This window comes from Mustela nigripes, chromosome 16 (assembly GCF_022355385.1).
Source record: "Mustela nigripes isolate SB6536 chromosome 16, MUSNIG.SB6536, whole genome shotgun sequence".
NCBI classification, from domain to species: Eukaryota; Metazoa; Chordata; class Mammalia; order Carnivora; family Mustelidae; genus Mustela; species Mustela nigripes.
Window position 1 is genome coordinate 15,210,391 of NC_081572.1, and position 20,330 is coordinate 15,230,720.

General features: G+C 39.6%; 1 protein-coding gene and 1 long non-coding RNA gene across 10 annotated transcripts in view; one reads left to right on the top strand and one right to left on the bottom strand.

The window, feature by feature from the left end:
* TANC2 (tetratricopeptide repeat, ankyrin repeat and coiled-coil containing 2) overlaps positions 1–15,929 on the bottom strand; it is a 365,238-nt gene extending 349,309 nt beyond the window's left edge. For all 6 annotated transcript variants that reach the window (XM_059379772.1, XM_059379770.1, XM_059379769.1 and 3 more), the window contains exon 1: positions 15,839–15,929. The gene's annotated coding sequence lies outside the window, so the exon portion shown is untranslated. The remainder of the gene's footprint in view (positions 1–15,838) is intronic.
* A 164-nt stretch (positions 15,930–16,093) lies between these two features.
* LOC132003897 (uncharacterized) overlaps positions 16,094–20,330 on the top strand; it is an 84,973-nt gene continuing 80,736 nt past the window's right edge. For 3 of the 4 annotated variants that reach the window (XR_009400357.1, XR_009400355.1, XR_009400356.1), the window contains exon 1: positions 16,532–16,617. This is a non-coding gene — a long non-coding RNA (uncharacterized LOC132003897). Of the gene's footprint in view, positions 16,162–16,531; positions 16,618–20,330 lie in introns of those variants that run through there. The other variant, XR_009400358.1, reaches the window with a different exon arrangement.

The window sequence follows — 20,330 nt, forward strand, 5'->3', positions numbered from 1 at the left end:
AAGAGCAAATGGTGATCAAAGAGTAGGAAACATAAAATTGAAATTATGGAGAAGCTGCAATAATTAGCACAATCTAGGTATAACTTTGGTAACGAATGATTTACGTAGGGTGGAAGACAAGATCACTGGTGGAGATTCAAAGAACTGAAAGATCTGAACGTTGAAAAAATATCTATATGGTTGAAATCACCAAGAATTGAGATCAGACATAGTACTGGTGAGAGAAAAGTATAAACAAACAAACAAAAAAGTAAGAAGAAGGAAGGAATCCTGTAAAATCAAGAATTTGGCTGGCTTTCATTCCTGGTAACTGGGAGGTAGTCTCCAAATCCTAGGAATTTCCTGAGCAACAGGAGTGTCATTGTTATTCATGGTGGACCCTGATAGCCTATGCTAAGGCGATGATTCATGGTGGGCCCCTAAATAGTTCATGCTAATAAAATGACTCAATGAGGGCTAGCTTTACCTAAAAGACCATCCATGTAATCAGAGGGTTAGGGCTTTGAGACAGGATTATCACAGCCTGCCTTCCAGTGAGGGGACAGAGGCTAGAGACTGAGTTTAACCAATGGTCAATGATTCAATCAAACATGCCTACATACCAAAACCCCAATAAAAACTCTGGACACCAAAGTCTGGGTGAACTTCAGGGTTTGCAATACTCTGTGTACTGTAAATACACTGACGTGCCAGAAGGAAAAAATTCTAGGAGGATGATGTGTCCTGATTCCAAACAGGGAGGACACCAGAAGCTGCACATTTGAGAGCTTCCTAAGCCTTACTCTATGTGTCCCTTCTTTTGGCTGGTTCTGTTTTGTATCCTTTTTGCCACAGTAAAACTGTGTAAGTTTAGCACTTTCCTAGTTCTATAGCTATTCTAGTAAATTATCAAACCTGAGGGAGTAGCAGGAACTCCCACATTTGCAGCCAGTTGGTTAGAAATGAGGATGATTCTGGGAACCCCCAAGCCTGCAGCTGGTGTCTGAAGTGAAAGTTGTCCTGTGGACAACTGTGTCCTTAACATGTGAAGTTTGGTCTAATCCCAGATGGTAATCATCAGAATTCATTACAGGGGATGAACCGGGAAATAGTCAACAGCAACAGGGGTTGTGTAGTAAATAATATGTGATGGCATAGACTTCAAAGCTAGACAATTTTAGGGAAGAGAGAAGAAAGATTTAAATCTTGAAAGGGGTAAATGAAGAGAGTATCTATTTTCCTATCCAGTGCCATGAGGGTTATGAGAAGAAAAAAAAGGGAAGGGCATCTCTTGAGATGGCAGTAGGAGAAATTATGTCCTCAGGAGAGATAAAATTCCGAAGGCCCTACAAGTTTTATAGGCTTATTAGAATGAGGAGGACTAAGTGAAAGAAATTCACAAAAATGGGAGCATCCAAGAGACAGTGCTACCTTGGAAGTCAAAGACTTCAAGGAGAGTCTAATCAATTATATCAAACAGTACTGATAGATCAAGCAAGAGAGACTAAGAAACTACCACTGGATTAAGCAATAAGAAAGTCACTGATGACCACAAGAAGAAGCTGCAGTAAAATGGTGGGAGAGGAAACCTGGCTAAATGGGTTCAAAGAGAATAGAGATCTGACTTAAACAACACTCTGGAAATTAACTAAAGACGTACAACAAACTAAGAAATGATGATTCAAGCAAACTAGGCAACATTGGGGAAGAATGATGGAAGCCTGTGGCATTTTTGCCTGGGGCTATTCTCATTCTCCCCAGTGGGGCTCCTACAAGTAGTGGCTCAAGCATGATGGACCAGGCCATGAAAACCAGGAGCACTGCTACTGCTGCTGCCTAACAGGACTCAATTAATAGCACTACCAATTAAAGTAGCCATCTCACTGGCAAGTGACCAGAGGCAGTGTCAGAGCTCCTAGCCTGAGGCTCTACTCCTGTTCTAAGCAACCAATAAACTAATGGACTGAGGATTTAACGCAAAGTACCAAATAGTGATACAGCCAGTATATCATGGATGATAACCCCTTCTCAGGCCCCAAGTATCGATTTTTTTAAAAAATTGTATTAAGACAATTTACTGCAAGAAAGGATAGTCTTTTCAACAAATGGTGTTGGGGCAACTGGATACCTATATGGAGAAAAAACAAACCTAGATCCTTACCTCATACCATATCCAAAAATTTACTCGAAGTGGATCACAAACCCAGCAATTCCACTCCTAGGGATCTATCCAGGAGAAATGAAACCATATAGTCACACCAAGGCTTGTAAATGAATGATTATAGCAGCATTATTCATAAAAGCCAAAAACTGGAAAAAATCGAAATGTATGGATTTGTATGTCCATAAAATGAAATTACATTCAGTAATAAAAAGGAATGAAATATTAACCTCAAAAAATTAGGCTAAGTGAAAGAAGACAGAAGCAAGACTATTATAAAACAAAACTACATACTTATGATCCCTTTTGTATGAATGTCCAAAGGCCAATTTATAGAAAGAAAGGCAGATGAGTGGTTGCCTAAGGGTAGGAAGGGGTAGGAATGGAGACTGAATGCAAATGAGCTCGAAGAATTTTGGGGAATGATGAAAATATTGTAAAACTGGACTGTGGTGATGACTGCACAGTTCTATAAATTTACCCACAATCATCCAATTGTACTGTTACAATGGGCAAAATCTGAAATATGAAAAATCTACCTCAATAAAGCTATTAAAAAAAAGAGAGAGTTGGATAAGGTAAACACAGATAACTGTTTTACAGAGTCTAGCATAAATGATAAAAGAAATGAGGTAGTAGCTACAAGGGTTAGTAAGGTCAAGAGACTGTTTCTTTCAGATGAAAGAAATTACAATATGCTCTTATGCTACTGACAGTGATCCAGAAAAGGAAAAACAGGAAGAACTGCAGGAAGAATGTCCTTGAGAAGTCAAGAAGGGATGGGCTCAAAGGAACAATTGGTGGGAATGACCTTCAAAGGAGGAAAAGACAGTTAATTCACAATAACTGGTAAAGACACAGGTGTTAGGAAGATTGTTTCTATTTTCTTAATGAAATAGGAAGGTCACCAGGTGAAAGGGAGGATGCAAAGGGAAATATTGAAGATTTGCATGCAAGGAAAAGATATAATCACCTAAGCAAATGGGAGCATGGCAGAACTAAAATAATAAAGTAGGATAGCTTGGCAGCATTAAGCAATGAATTTAAAGTCACTGGGTATTAACTAAGAATTTAAAGTCAGCATAGTTGTGTTGCTCCAGACATACACAGCTACAAGTACACAGGTGTAAAAAAGTAGAGTTGGTTTCAAATAGAATTGGGTTTTGCCAGGCAAGAACAACCAAGGGAGAGAGGTAAAGGGGGTTGAGTATAGATGCAGAAGAGCAATTACAATGAGAATTCAGCAAGTCAAAAAAGGAACTGAGAACATGTATGCATAGAGGAATACTGAAATAGGAAGTCACAAAAGGAATCGAGAACAAGTATATATGGAGGAAAAGTGAAAAGGTGGTAAATTAAAAGGTCCCAATTGGGGTCAAAGATTTAAGGTTGTTGGGTACTTAGAAGTGAGCCAGAAAAACTGGAAGTGGTAGTTGGAGAGTAAAATGCCAGAAATTACATTACAGAAAGTTGTAGCTATTGTTAATAACGAGTTGTGGGACAATGACTTTCAATCCTGGCTGCACATTAAAGTCACCCCAGAACACTTAAAACTAGCATACCAAGCCACACCTCAGATTAACCAAATCAGACTCTCTGGGAGTGATCCCTGTAGTTTCTCAAAGCTCCCCAGTTAATGCAGATACACTGAGGGTTTAAAAACATCTGCACCAGATATGCCATAAAAGTGAATGGCTGAAGCAAAGGGCAAGAGCAGTAGAGGAGAGGAAGTCACGAGGCCAGAACACCAGAAGGCTCATCTGTGTAGATACTGTAATCACCAAAAATCACAACTGGAGTAGTAGGAGAGTTCCAGTAAACCACCCCCCCTACCCCGCCCCCACAAGCTAAAAGAAAGCAAAGAGAACACTTAACCCATGCCACTAGGAGGAGCCACCACTTAAGAACTCCATGGGGAAGTAGCACCCCCAGGGGAAAGGTAAGTTTACTGAAAGCAAGAAGATATTCATGTTTAGAGAAGAGGTTAAAAATAAAGGGAGTTTTGCAGATGACTGACAGTGAACTCCAGAAGACACAGAGAAAAGGGTTCAGTGATCATAGAGGGGTGAAAATTGGGATCAGACAAGAGAGATGAAGGAAAGAAAAGGTCCAGACAAAACTACTGGAGGAGAATAAGGCCAGGAAATCTCAGAACACATGCACCATATTTTTTAACACTTCACAAAAACAACCACAGAAAAAGCTCTAGGAAATTAGAAAAAGTTTTCCTGAATCCAGCCACTTTCTAAAAGATTTTTTGAAATTAATTTCAAATAAAAATGAGTCACAGAAAATATCAGGTCAATTCCATCTACTAAGTTACAAGAAGAGAGATTAAGGGGCAGAATAACATCCCTACAAATGATGAAAGCACGCCAGAAAGACATGCCCTCAGATCAAAGCTGTGAAATGCTAGGGGCGCCTGGATGGCTCAGTGGGTTAAGCAGTTGCCTTTGGCTCAGGTCATGACCCCAGCATCCTGGGATTGAGCCCCACATTGAGCTCCTTGCTCAGCAGGGAATCTGCTTCTCCTTCCCCATACCCAACTCTTGAGCTCTTTCTTGCTCTTGTTCTCTATCTCTCAAATAAATAAAATCTTAAAAAAAAAAAAAAAAAAAAAAAAAAAAAAAAAAAAAAAAAAAAAAAACCCTGTAACATGCTATTTCAAAATAAACTAAAAGACCTTAACAGAATGGCACAAAACATGAAAGAATAACAGATGTAAGAATTATAAAAACTCAAAATGACAAAACTCAAAATAATTAAAAACAAATGGAAAGAATCATTCCAGAAATAAAGAGTAAATAAAAACAGATAACCCCTTAAGAAAAATACAAAGTAAAAAAGAAGAAAATTTTAAAACTCAAAGAAATCAAAAAGATTTGAGAAAAACTGACAAATATTGAAAACAGGCAACGAAGATTGAATATACAGTGATAGGAACTCTGGAAGAAGGAAATCCAAGCAAAGAACAGAGTAGTAAAAATAATAATTTTTTTAAAGTTCCCTGAAATAAAGAAAGATTTTAAACTACATTTTTAAAAAGAGCACAATGTGTACCTGAGAATATAAACTCAGAACAACCAAAATTATTTTACTACACTATTACTAAACATTAAGGAAAAAACGGGTGGGGGACTGGGTTCAGAAAGGGGGGACATACAGAACTACAGAAAGGAGTCCAGAAAATGAGAGATGAATGAGCAGCACTGGGTTTCCTAGGCTATAAAAGGGTTAAAGTGCGGAATGAGATTAGATCTAAAAATCTCAGGGTACATAAGGGTGGCAACACTGTGTAGGAAATGAAGAACCAGTTACTCATAAAGAAAGGAGAATCAGACTGGCATCAGACTTATCTATTGCACCAGCCTGAAAACGGTGGTGTATATGTTATATAGCAGGAAAAATAAGAGGGGGGTGATGAGCCAAGAACACTATTCAGCCAAGATAAGACAGGCATTTTCCGTCAAACAAGGATTCAGAAATTGTGCTACATCCACTGAGGAAATTACTCCAAATGCTTTTTTGGCATCCATTAAGATAGCCATGGGTTTCTTTTCTTTTTTCTTTTTTTTTTTTTTTAAGATTTTATTTATTTATCAGAGAGAGAGAGAGAGAGAGAGAGAGCGCACAGGCAGACAGAATGGCAGGCAGAGGCAGAGGGAGAAGCAGGCTCCCTGCCAAGCAAGGAGCCCGATGTGGGACTCCATCCTAGGACGCTGGGATCAACCTGAGTCGAAGGCAGCTGCTTAACCAACTAAGCCAACCAGGCATCCCAAGATAGCCATGGGTTTCTTTTCTTCCAGTCTCTACCACTCCCAGAGTTGTGGCTGGCAGTACAGAATGGCCAAATCCAAGAACATCATATACAACCAGCCCTAGAAAGCTTCAAGAAAATTAGATCCTAAGGAATGCATATTTTGCCAACAAGCACAAAAAAGGCCTGAAAAAGATTCAGGCCAATATTTCCAAACAATGAGCACCGGTACAGAGGCCACAAGGTGCTCATTAAGCCCAGAGTAATCAAACACAAGATCTTAAAAGACGCCAACCCTAAGTTGGATAGGCTCACTCTCACCATCCATCCCAGTCTCAGGAAGTATACTCATTTCCACAGTGTCAAAGGTACCAGGCTTTAGTAACCAAATTCCAGGAGTCAGGCCAAAGTCTAAGTTGAGGCCCAGGCCCCACAACGTCCCCCAAAGACTCTGGAAAAAAGGCTTCTATCAACTTTGAGGGTCAAAGAATTGTACAAAACTTAGACCACTGTCCACATAGGCAGGCGGCATCTCCCTATGTTATTTTGTATAAATACAATACAAAGTCTTCCAATTCATACCAAAAGAGAGAGGTAATCATATAGTTTTGATCTTATAATTTTTTTATATAGTAAATTTTGTTTATTCCTTCCTGGAATAAACTCTGATATATTATTTCTTAAATATACTACTAGTTTAATCTTGCTAATATTTTAGAATGTTTGCTTCTCTGACTGGGTGGCTCAGTTGGTTGAATGTCCAACTCTTGATTTCAGCTCAGGTGGTGATCTCAGGGTTGTGAGATCCAGCACTGCAGTGGGCTCCGTGCTCAGGAGGAGACTGCTGGAGATTCTCTCTCTCTCCCTTCACCTGAGCCCTTCTCCACACTCACACATGCCCTCTTGCTAAAATAAATAAATAAATATTTAAAAAAAAAAAAAAGAAGAAGAAGAATGTTTCCTTCTCTGGCCATGAGTAAGAGTGGACTAATGTTTATGATGGCAAAAAAAAAAGAAAGAAAGAAAACAATCTTAATGCCCATCAGTTGGGGAACAACAGCATAAATTATGGTATAATTTCCCTTGGAATGTTATTTAGCTTTTTAAAATTAGAGTTCCATTTACTAAACTGGAGAGATGCCATGATACATTCTTAAAAGAATAAAGCAAGTTACAAAAACCTGTATGTGTGTGTATGTATGTATATGATTTTGAGTGAGAAAAAGATGTTGAAAAATACTCAGTGTTGGTTAATGCTGGCTACTCCACGGAGGAAAACTGGGGAAGGGAGGACCTGAGGGGAGAGGAAAATACTAACTTTTCCTTTATTCACTCTTACTTGTTTATTTTCGTGGTTGCAAGCAGAGTCTGACTTTTATAAGTTTTTAATAAATGTAGAATGGGGGGGGAGAGAACAGTTACCTATTAAAAGTAATGATAATTAACATTAGTTGACAACCAGTAAATGACTAATTTTAATGAATCCAAAGACAAAATTAGAGTTAAATTATATAAAGCAAGGAGAGGAATTATTACGAAATTAATTTATTTAAAAATACAAAACAGGGGTGCCTGGGTGGCTCAATGGGTTAAAGCCTTTGCCTTCGGCTCGGGTCATGATCTCAGGGTCCTGGAATCGAGCCCCACATCGGGCTCTCTGCTTCGCAGGGAGCCTGGTTCCTCCCCTCTCTCTCTCTGCCTGCCTCTCTGCCTACTTGTGATTTCTCTCGCTCTGTCAAATAAATAAAATATTTTAAAAAATAAAAAAATAAAAATAAATAAAAATAAAAAATAAAAATACAAAACAATCCAATCTGGACCCAAAGTTGCATATAAGTAGACTTTCTGAAGTGCATTAAGCAAAATGTCTTTAGGATGAACCAGTTTTTCTTTTATAACCAGCACAAACTTATCCACTCATGGATATTTTGACAACTACGAATAAAACTAAGAGAAAGTGAGTCAAAGAAAAATATTCAATGAATAACTGTATACATGATACACTGATTAGCAAAAATGGGCAAAATGTTACAGAAATAATGGAAACTCAAGAAAAAATGAGATTTTGAATATTTATACTAAAGAAACAGGGGTGATTTTTTCTAGATGTATTATTTTACACTGTAACTAGACAAGGCTTTTTTATGAAGTAAATCACAAAAGAAAAGCAACCACTTTAACTGATTATCACATACCCAATTTTAAAAAAGAAAAATTACAAAAAGCTATCAACATGTAGCATGGGTGATAGGGGATAAAGTTATCATAGAAAATTCCAGTTATTCACAAAAGGGAGAAATGTTTATTAAAAACTGACATTTACATGACCGAGTTGAAAAATGAACTGTCAAAGGGCTCACAGTCTCAAGAAATGGCATGGTTTGCTATTTTATAAGGAAGATTAAAAACTAATTTTTTTGTCGAGTCTGTGGTACTTAAAGGGAAATAGCCCAAAAAGGTATGCACACCAGAAGTCTGCCCAAGAGCATCTCACTTCTAAGACTCTTTGTTTTTAAATATGCAGTTATTTAAGAACTCTCCTTCTCAGCTCTCATCAAATCTTTCATAAAAGAAAATTTCAGGATACAAAATAAATCAGTAGCTTAATTACCAAGATAACAAGGAAAAGCTGGACTGACAGGCTAGTAGAAAACTGTGCAGAGGAGTTGGGTGAAGCATGCATCAATGAAGAGAAATCCAGGATGATTTCCAAAGCCTAATAAAAATTGCCATTCCTTAAGTACCAGACATTGTCCTAAGGATTTTCACTGATATTATTTCACTTTGCCATCATTGAAAACCTGCAAGATAGATTTTAGCCCCTCGTACATTTATTAAGTGACAGCGCAATAATTCGAACCTGTTTTCGTGATTCAAAAACTCACAAATTCATGTTCTTTCTACTATAAAATGGGTCTCGTGGTTGTAGAATTTCAAAAGCTTCTTACAACTGAACAACAGTATTGTCATTCTATCATAATGAAATGTGCGGGGACCCTGGGCAGCTCAGTCAGTTAAGCATCTGACTCTTGATTTCCACTCAGGTCATGATCTCAAGGTCATGAGATACATCACCACCTCAGGATCCACAAGAAGCATGGAACCTGCTTAAGAGTCTCTCTCTCCCTCTGTCACTCTCCCCTCTAAAAAGAAAATAAAATAAAGGAAAGGAATGTCTGATAACTTCCAAAGGAAGTCTTTCTTCCTCTTCAAAACCCTAAAAAGAGTGAGCTAAGATTCTCTGATGCTAAAACAGGGTTTGGGTATGTAGTAAATCTTCATCCCACATATCTAATAAAACTAATTACTTTCACCCTAATTCCCAATCCAAAGGAACCCAAGAGAATCCCTTGGAATTAGAACAAAAACAGAATTCTAGAGTAACAACACATACCCAGCAAGCTTCTATAACCTGACTAGCTTTGCCCTACCAAATTTCAGCAACTAGAGCTAGAAATTGTGGGACCCCACAACCCAAGATTACAAAGGGCTAAGAAAAGACTTCCTTCATTTAGACAGAAGGAATTTACTGAGTTCTGAGGCAGATTCTTCATGACCAAAATGACTAAAATCTCCATGACTAAAATGACTAAAATCACAGTATCTACACACCTAGTCCCATTTCCAAGTTTAAGAACTAACTAATCTACTTATAAGGCTAGATCATGGCAATAAAAAACTGTTGCCATATTTCTTCATGTTATCAATTTCTATAATCTGTCGTCATCTGATATAATCAGATATGATAGAGCAAGTACAGTATTACAAACAAGGAAATAAAGCATGGCTACCTAGTCCAAAGATACCTGTTTCATGTAAATAAGTTTTCCATTATTATTGCTTATATATATTGCTTTGTGAATTTTAGGTCAGTAATACTTCGATATTTATAAAAAGGAATGTTTGAATCACTGTTTTCCTTTAATTTCTTTTGTTTTGTTTTGATTTTAAAGATTTTATTTATCTATTTTTGTGAGAGAAAGAGAGAGAGCGCAAGCATGCCTGCGTGAGCTGGGCACAGGGGCAGAGGGAGAAGCAGACTCACCACTGAGCAGGAAACCTAATGAGAGACTCCATCCCCAGGACCCTGAGATTGTGACCTGAGCCAAAGGCAGATGCTTAACCATCTGAGCCACCCAGGTGCCTACTGTTTTCCTTTTCATGATACCTTTGCCACCTAATGAAAACAGTAAAACTTATCAACATTGACCAGTAAAACTTTAGGGAAGTGACAAACTTTGATACATGGGATTTTTTTACTTATATTTTTCTCAGAATAGAATGAATATTTGGACACAGAATTCTGAATTACACTATTAGTTTTGATTTAAGGAAGAATATGAAATGTCCACCTTCAACTGAAAGACTACAGTAGTAAAACTAATTATACACAGTATACAGTCACCAAATATTTAAGTGTATGATTTAATGCATTGATATACTGCATAAAAATCACTCAATTTTTCCAATATAACTAATCTAACTCAACTCATATACTTTTAAACACAAGATATCTGTATAACAAACTAATACAAAAAAATCAAGGGTTTTCTTTTTTTTTTTAATGTAACGACAATCTTTTTTAACATAAAATATGCAAAAGAGAGACTGAGACTTGGGCAAACAAAGAAAAATGTTCTCATATACTGTGCTCCAAAACTCTCAGGTGGGATACCTCATCTAAGAAAAAGAATATACTTTGTCAGAAACTTCTTCAGAGTTAGACACAATATAGCTGTCACATGGAGACTGTCAGATCAATCCCTACTAAGGCAAAGTAGCCAATCTTTTCTCAATAGATCGAAGAAATTATGCCCTGCAAGAGCCTTCAACAGACATACCTGACATTCAATGACCATTTATATAATAACCTAAGACCTGGAAACATCATCTGTAAAGGTCTAGATAGTAAATATTTAGGTTTTGTGTATTCTTAGGTTTCTATAGAAACTACCTAACTCTGTGGCTGTACACAAAGAACTGCCATAACCAACATGTAAATGAATGAGCATGGCCATATGCCAATAAAACTTTCTTCATGGCCAGTGAATTTGAATTTCCTATAATTTTCACATATCACAATGCATTATTCTTTTTTTCATATCTTTCAATCATTTAAAAATATAAAAAACAATTTTAGCTTGCAGGTCATACAAAAACAGACACTGGGCTACATTTTGCCCATGCACTGTAGCCTGCCAACCTCTGTAATATACAATGAAAAAAATTCAGCTAAACATCACACAGGGAAACTTCTAATCTTCCTCTCCCCAACCCAGAAAATAAAAAAGAAATAAAAATTAGTTTATCTTTAGAGTCTGTTTTCACTATAGTCCAGGAGTTACTCTGAATAATATTCTAGATGGGTGGGTGTATGTATATATATTTCTCTATACCTATCTCCTGATGCCTAGAACTTTGAAGAAGATCAGACCATCACGAAGGACTCTACACGGTTTGGGGAGGAGTTTCGGTTTTATACATTAAGTGATGAAGTGCTACAATAAGATTCTGAAGAAAAGAATGACATATCAGATGACCATGTTAGGCGGGGGTGCCTGGGTGGCTCAGTTGTTAAGTATTTGCCTTCGGCTTGGATCGTGATCGCAGGGTCCTGGGATGGAGTGTAGGGCTCCATGTCAGCCACAAGTCGGCTTCTCACACTCCCTGGTCAATGCTCTGTCTTTCACTCAAATTTAAAAAAAAAAAACAACTATCCTAATATTCCCTCTTTGGAACTAGTACTGGCTTAGTATATGTTAGTCCCCTGCTAATCCACCCACAGTCCAGAAGCAGATGATCCTCGTTCTGATGTATAGTCAGAAGGTCAATAGTGACACAAGGCTACATCACATCGCCTACACCATTCACTTCATTTCATCTCATCACATAGGCATTTTATCATCTTGGGTCATCACAAGAAAAATGAATTCAATACAGTAAGATAATTAGAGAGGAGAGACCACATTCTCATAACTTTATTATAATATACTGTTATAATTGTTCTATCTTACTATTGTTAATCTCTTACTATGCATAATTTATAAATTATACTTTATTGTGTGTATATACTCATAGAAAAAAACAGTATATATAGGGTTCAGTACTATCCATGGTTTCAGGCATCCCACTGAGGGTCTTGCAATGTATCCCCCACAGATAAGAGGGGATTATTATACTTCCTTCCAGGCTTACTTTCTTCTCCATTCAAAATAATGCACGCAAAATCTTTCAAAAAACGTGAAAAGAGAGAAGGCATTTATGGGGAAGTATGGGGGAAAGCTAGAGTGCCAGCATGGGACATCCAAAAATCAAACATGGAAGAGGGAAATTATCGCATGTTTAACAAATTTAGTAAAACTTTACGATAAAGATGCAAACATCAAATTAGGTTTCATAAATGAAGTATGCTAAAAGGAACTACCACCCAATCCAAAATACAGAGCATGATCTAAGTCTATGACAATTTACTAAATATACTAGAGTACATAAGTGTACATCCTAAATAAAACTTAGCCATAATCAGTAGATTATCTTGAATTCCCTTATCAACAAACATACATAAAAATGAAAGAAATGTTTGATTACATGAGGTATATGATTTATAGAATGGCAGAAAGTTTGGCTTACAGAAGAAAATAATTGTTACACATATAAGAGGTGATTTGATTTATTCTTTTTTCTTTTTTCTTCTTTTTATTAGGGAGTGGGGGAGGGGGACAAGGAAAGAGAAAATCTTAAGCAGGCTCCACACCCAGCACAGAAGCCCAACACAGGGCTCAATCTGACAACCCTGAGATAATGAACTGAACCGAGCCACCCAAGTGCCCCCACTATTCTTTATACTTTACATATTTTTTATAAATATGATTTCATATGTTATATATATGAATGTGTAAGTGTGACAAAAATCTGAGCCACCAGTTATTGATGGAAGCGGTAAAATATACACATTCATCCAATCCATATTTGTTACTTTTTAAAATAAAATAAATCATAAAAATATGAATAGGTAGGAAAATAGATAATTTCTCCTCAATTTTCATTGAGAAAGTTAGCAGGAAAGATTTACTGGTGCTTTTATTTTTTTATTTTTTTTAGATTTTATTTATTTATTTGATAAAGATCACAAGTAGGCAGAGAGTCAGGCAGAGAGAGAGGGGGAAGCAGGCTCCCCGCTGAGCAGAGAGCCTGATGCGGGGAGAGGCTGAGCTGAAGGCAGAGGCTTTAACCCACTGAGCCACCCAGACGCCCTGATTTACTGGTGCTTTTAAAGAGAGAATGTATAGATCTCTGTGTGTGTGGTGTACTACCTCTTTAAAAGCACCAGTAAACCTTTACAGCAAACTGTGTATACACACACACACACACACACACACACCCCAAGCCACCTGAAAGTAACTATCTTTAAAGTCCCCCTAAAACCAACTTCCATCACTATATCTCCTTAACTACATAAAAAGAACTGATACACCTCTACTCAAAATTCCAGAGATAAATTACAAAAATAAATCCCGTAAGAGATATGTTCTTACCAAAAATAACTCTATTTTTGGTATATTTGTAGGTTTAACATGTATGTGTCTTACTGAAACTCAACTCTTCCACTTGCCAGGTAAATCTGTTTCTTGACTGTCCTATGCAAGTTATTGAACATCTCTGTGTTTCAGTTTCTCATCAGTAAGACGTAAATAGCATTACACACTTCATAGGGTATTGAAATTGATTAAAACATGTATAACGGAAATGGCACAGAATAAGAGCCATAAGAGGGTAAGTTATTACAACTAGTACTTCTACTACTTCTACTAGTAACAGGACTCCCATCTTCCCAAAAATATTAAAAACATTCTCTGCAATTTGAATTACTGACTAAAACTGGATACTATTAAAAACAGACATTAAATCTGAAGCCTGATAAACAGTAAGTTAGAAGCCCTGCAACTCTGAAAAGAATAGATTATTAATAGAACCACATAACAACCCTGTCAAGAACAATCTGAGAGCGGTTTTCCCAAGTGCAACTATCAATTTCTTCCCTTACACAAGGGGGCAGTGATAACAAGAAAAGAATGGGGCTCTGAAACACCTCTTTCTGCAGACAGTAGGGGGTGGCAGTACATATGGCTTACAGTCAGAACAAAACAGGAAGACCCAACAGAACTGCTCTTTATTCTCCTTTGCCCTCTCCTCTCTGCTTTAGCCCCAACATAGACTCAAGGTGAGGGACATACCTATAGAACACTAGAGCTAAAACCCATTATTAATCACCAAGTAAAATCCCGTTTTCTCTTTGAAGCAAATGATCCCTCAGTGTCTGAATGCGGATGCAGGAAGAAGCCAATCAGTATGAATTTTCATATTATCTAGCAAATTACTTACTGTTATTATAAAAACAACATTCTTCAGGCAAGTAATTCACTTTCTCTATACAATCATCACAACACAAACCACTAAATTCTCAGTCATTAACTACATCCTAATGAATGCATCCAGATTATTTCTGCTTGTTTCATACCATATAGACACTCATTGAACACACATATGTAAGTTCTATTGCAAAGCTCATTGAACTATCTTTTGTTACTTCTGAAATTCCAGCTATTTTCTGACAATCCTCTCAAACCACAGATGTCCTTCTTAAATGGAAGTCACAATGTTTTGCAGCATGTGGGTAATTTCATACATAAAGACAAACAGAGATGGAGAGAGAATACTATTTTATTCTTGTGCTCACATTCCTAAGATGATGTACCTGGGAAACGCTGTAAGAAGTGCTCCACTGACAGTATCCATGTTGCTGCTTTTTATGCTACATTTACTGTATTCAATTTTTTCCCCTATTTTGCCACCCCAACGTGAAGAACACGCAAGAATATATCACTACTGTCATTCACTGTAATTAACCACTGCAATAGCTTTTGGCTCCAACCCCTCAAAATGCCTGAAAATTTATCCCTTTTGTTCACCATATTGTTTTGTTTTCTTCATTCCAGATATTTTCACCTGTGTGAAAATGAAGACAGCAGCACATAGGGGGAAAAAATCCCTTTGCCTAATGATCTTGAACTCAAAATTATGATCAAAATGTGGCGGTTTTTTGTTTATTGTGTTTCTTTTCCTGGAGAGGAGGAGAGAACAGCGTGAAAGACACCCAAAACACCAAATCTTCCTAATGTTAATGATCATTGTTTATGTTTTGTGAAACCCATTTTAAACATTCCACAACTGAAATAAAAGCCAGGATACAATTCTATCAGTGCTCTCAACAAGCTGACAGCAAATCCTAGAATTATTTTAGCCTTATTTTTTCTTTCCCATCTCACAACCAGACACAATATGCTTTTTTTCTTTCACGTGGGTACGTACTATCTCTATCTCAAAAAAATAGCATATCATAGCTCCTCTCGATTTCCTGTGATAAAATATCTAGCAATGAGCCTTATTAATCTTTTCTTAGACTACATCTCCTTTCCCAGAGGGATTGTTAATATCGCTCACAACACTTCTACCATCAATTTCGATGCCACACAGGCCAACCCACCCTGCGCCTTACCTGGCACATTTCACAACTACTTTTTTATGCTGCATTCTGGGGGCACATTTTGCAACTCGTTCTGCACCACACTGCCTGCCACGTTTAGCAATCTGCCTCGCATCTCATCCTGGGTCCCCGTCATCTAGAGACTCTCTCGGTACCAAATTCCATGACACCTTCGGTGACACCGAAGTGACCGTCCCTGGCCCCACCTGAAGCCACCCTGAGTGCCACATTTGGAGCCAACGTTCCCCACACCTTGGACACCGGAGGCACTTCGCTCGCAGCCCGTTTCGCTGCTTCCCTGCTCGCCCCCGCCCCTCTCCCTGGAGCCAAGACACTGGAAACGAACGCCCCTGTCACTGAGGCGACCCCTCCTTCCGCCGCTCCCCGGGTCTCTTACCTGCGGCTCTCAGGGGCTCGCTGCACCTCGGGGTCAAGCCCCAGCCCCCGGGATCCCCAGTGAGGACCGCGCCGCCCACCGGCGCCGCCCGCGATTCCCAGAGCACCTCGCTGCGCTCCAACGTCCGCGGTGGGTCTGCGCCCCGGAAAGGCGCGGCGGGGCCTCGCGGCGGGCCAGCGCAGCCCGCGGCGGTCCTCTTGTCAGCGGCGACGCGGGTGCAGGCTCTCGCCCCTCAGCGCGACGGCGGCGGTGGCGGCGGCAGCGGCGGCGGCGGCAGCTGCGGCGGGCGCCTTGCTCCGCCTCGCGCGCGGCACAGCCGGGAGGTGAGCGCGAGGGGGATGGGAACGGGGGCGGGGCCGCCCGGAGGAGGCGCGGAGGGCGGCGGCGGGAGGGCAGCGCCGGCAGCCCCGAGCCCGGCGCTCGGAGTGCTCACAGCTTCCCCCGCCCGGCGGGCGGCTCGCGTGAGGCGGCTGTGCCAGCGGGCCCCGCCGGAACAGCGCGCCCAGCAACCCGCGCCCGGCCGGCCGCTCGCTAGCGCCGCCGCCGCGCCGGGGGCGTCGCACCCTCTCAAGCCGCCCGCAGCCCCGCCCCCTCCGGGCCGGGGTAGGGAGGAGCGCGAGCGCGGAGGGAGAGCGCGTGCGTGGGGGCGCGTGCGTGGTGGAGTGCGCGCGCCCCCGCCCCCTCCACAGTTTGGGGGTGGGGAGTGGCTTTCTGAGAGAGCGAAGACCGAACCCTTCCCTGCGCGGAGAGGTTGGGCCCGGACTCTGCCGCTCTGTGAGGTCTGGGCATTTCTCGTTTCCTCAGGGGGCTCTGACTGGTGGGGTCGAGGGGTTTGGTGCGGAAGAGGGGTGGAAGCTCAGTAGCAGACAAGGCCCTAAATAGTTCGGCTCCGCCCCCGGAGGGGTGATGTCACTCTCGAGGTGCTGCTGCTGTCACGTGCGCCCACTTCTGGGCCTGTCCTCCTGCTTTAATGGGCAGAACGTTCCTCTAGATTTCCCCCCACTTCAGTCACCTTACGTACGCATCACTCCCAGAATCGTCAAACCCTACATACGTCGGTTATCCTTTGCCTGATGCTCAACTGTAATATGTAAACTGCTCCAAATGCCACAGTTGGCTGTGGTGGGAATCAGAATGAGGTGCAAAACCAGCCATGGGTGGGGAGGTGGGTGGGGAGGGAGGAGAGAGAAGGGAGACTATGTTATCTAGAATAATTGCCGAAAATTCACCAACCACAGCTTGAGAACCAGAGGTGAAGTTGTGACGCTGTTTCTGTCGCTGCCAGCTGGGACAGAAGTAATGTGGTTTTCAGAGCTAGTGGGCAAGGCACGGAAAGCCACCGCATTAAAGCCTCCTCCGAGGTCTGACTTCCCCATTACCCCCCACCTAGAGCTTCTTCCCCTTTTCCTTTCCCTTGCATCATAAAACACCAAGCCAACTGTGGAAGATATCTGGACATAAATTTTTTCGCGTTCTGTGAGATGATGCAAAGCAATCACTATTACATACTCTTCCTGGCTAATCTTACTGTTCATAAACTGAGACGACCTTTCCTGGTCATCTGTTTCCTAATGAGACGAAATGATTGGAAATAGATGCCCCCCAAACTACCTCAGTCAAGGAACGTGTTCCGTGGTGTTCTCAAGATAATTTTGTTTGTTTGCGAACAGTTCTTTGAACCTACTTCATCCAGGAGTCTCTTTGGCTTTTTAAAAATTGGTATTAACTTCAGAATAATAGAAGAAATGGAATACGACGCCATTTTCAACAGCTATTTTCTATAATGAATGCTTGAAAAGTTGGAGCAGCTTTGAATACTACAGCTAAAATGGCAAGGCTAAGGATTGATATATGGAATCTTTTGGTGATAACTCCAAAAACTTAGATTAACTCTAACTATAACCTATCTATGGTGATAGTCGTATGATAGTGATTATTTATGGGGGATTTGACAGTGCAGGAGGGAGCCTTCTGGGTTGCTGGAAATGTTCAATATCTTGATCTAGCTAATGACTGCAAGGGTTAATACATATGCAAAAAGGTTTATTCATACACGTAAAGAGGCACTACAACATCGTCATGATTGGAGTCTGGAAACCTGGGTTTAAATCGCAGTGTCACATATGACTTACCAGCTATGTGACCTTAAGCAAGTCTCTGAGCCTTCTTTTCTTCATTTGTCTAATGTGGATGATGATACCTCACAGGGTAATTGTAAAAATTAAATGAAATTATCTTTGAAAAATAGTTAGCCCAGACCTGGTATATAGTAAGTGCTCAGGAAGCAGTAGCTATTGTTATCTTGTTCTTTTTGCACTCAGATTTGCCCTATTCAGTTTTCCTTTGGGTTTTTTATTTGTTTATTTTAAAGATTACTTTGTATCTCAACCTTTGTGAGTTTCAGTGAGGCTAATAACATTCCTTCCCACAAGAAATAACAAAAGGCAGTCAGGGGTCTAATGTGTTAGTTTTCAAACTAGTTCAGGTGGCAGTACTTAGAAATTATTGTGCTCATTGTGGAACACCATGAAATATTGATAGATTTAATTCTGCCATATGGACATGACAATTTTACCAGCGCTAAATCTGGCTATATGATGTTTATGCAGATCTCTCACATATTTTAAAAAATGTAGTTTTAAGAAATAATAGGTCCATGTTTTTCCTTTAAAATTTGTTTGCAACTTTTCACAAAGTAGAAAGTACCAAAAGTTTAATAAAAATTCCCAAAATGAAAGCCCTGAAGTCCATTTTTCCTGGAAATTAGAAAAACACTATAATTGTTCAGTTTTAGCAGCAAATCTCTCTTTATTGGATTTTCCCACAGTAAGATCTAATAGCTGTGACCCACAGGGTCTCTTGCTCTGATGAAGTGAGTAACTCTGACTCACTGTCCTCATCATACTCCCAAAGATCAGTCTCCATTTCTTTTGGCTGACCTTTCCCAGATACCATGCTCACACTGAGTACCCACTGAATGAACTCACTGCCTTGCTGTTTTGATCATCCAGCATGATTCTATTCAGCCCATTCTCTTCCACATAATACTGCTGTTAAGTCTTGCAATTTGCTGCCACACTCTAACTTTGTGAAGGAAACCCTCTGTCCTTGACAGAGGTAAGGGTGGGGTATAGTAGAGATGGTGAGCAACATTAGAGAGAGAAGTCACCCCTGTTCTCAGCTCTTCTCCCTGATTTGCTTTTCTGTCAAAGATACCTGAAAGCCTGAGAATGCTAATTTTTTTAACCTACTAAAAATCCATTCTAGTCAAAATGATCATTTAGTCTATAACTTAAGTTTGGAAACATAACATATGCCATTAAGGGGAATATGCAAATTTGCATAAATTAACCCAACCTTACCTTATACCTACCAACTTATCAGTTCCATCTATACCAGTCAAAGTGTCCTGTCTTGATCTGTCAACTCTGCACACTCATACTCACCCCTGCACATCTTCCCCGGCACCTCTAAGTCTCTTAAGCAAACCATCAGGCTCACCTTGCCTACCCCTTTTTTCAATTCTCTCCCTATTGAATAAAGAATAATGACATCCAGCATTCACTGTTTGCCTACTGGCTGCAAATACTTTACTAAATGCCTTATATATTCTATTGCATTTAATTCTCACAATATCCCATCAATATTGTCTCAGGTTTCTAAATTGGTGGTGGGGGAGGTGCTTTGAGAGGTTAAATGACCAAGTCAAGATCACAGTGTAAACCCAAACAAACTTTATCCTCTATCAGTTATCCTCAAGATAATGGTCTATGAAATATAAATGAGAACACAGAATACATCATTTGAAAAATGTGAACCATATGACACAATGGACACAATGAAAGTCTCTCTCAATAGTTGATGTAAGAGATATTTTTCCCATTGATTGTTTTTCATAATCTCATTTCTTCTTAACTTCAATTAATAATTCTAAACTCAATAGCTTCGACATTTTCCCCACCAACTCCCACCTCGGTCTTTGGATGAATATTTAATAATTTTAAGACTAACACATAATAGCATTTCCAGATAGAGGAGCTATTACTTAAAAGAAGTTTCTGGTAAATCACTTTTTTTTTTTTTTTTGGAAAGTGAAAATGTCATGTACAATATGAACAAGCAAAACTCCATATATTTTTAATTGACATTTATAAATGCTTGACAAGTATTTGTGCCTACTGAATGCTTATAACTATAGTAAGTACCACAGTGCATATTTAACAGTTTGAGGGATGTCTTGCTTACTATAGGAAACAAAGTACTTTAAACACTTAAATATTAATACAGCATATTATAGAATTAAGTGTTAAGACATGAGTAAAATAGCAGATTCTGTGATAATTCATAAAAGGAAGAGAGGTAAGTTTGACTGGAATGGTATGGTACTGCTGCTTGAGCAAAGTAGAATAGGAAAAAATACAAATGCAGTCAAATGCTCTACCACTGAGCTATACCCCCAGAAAAAATACAATTGGAAAGAAGGAAGAACTAT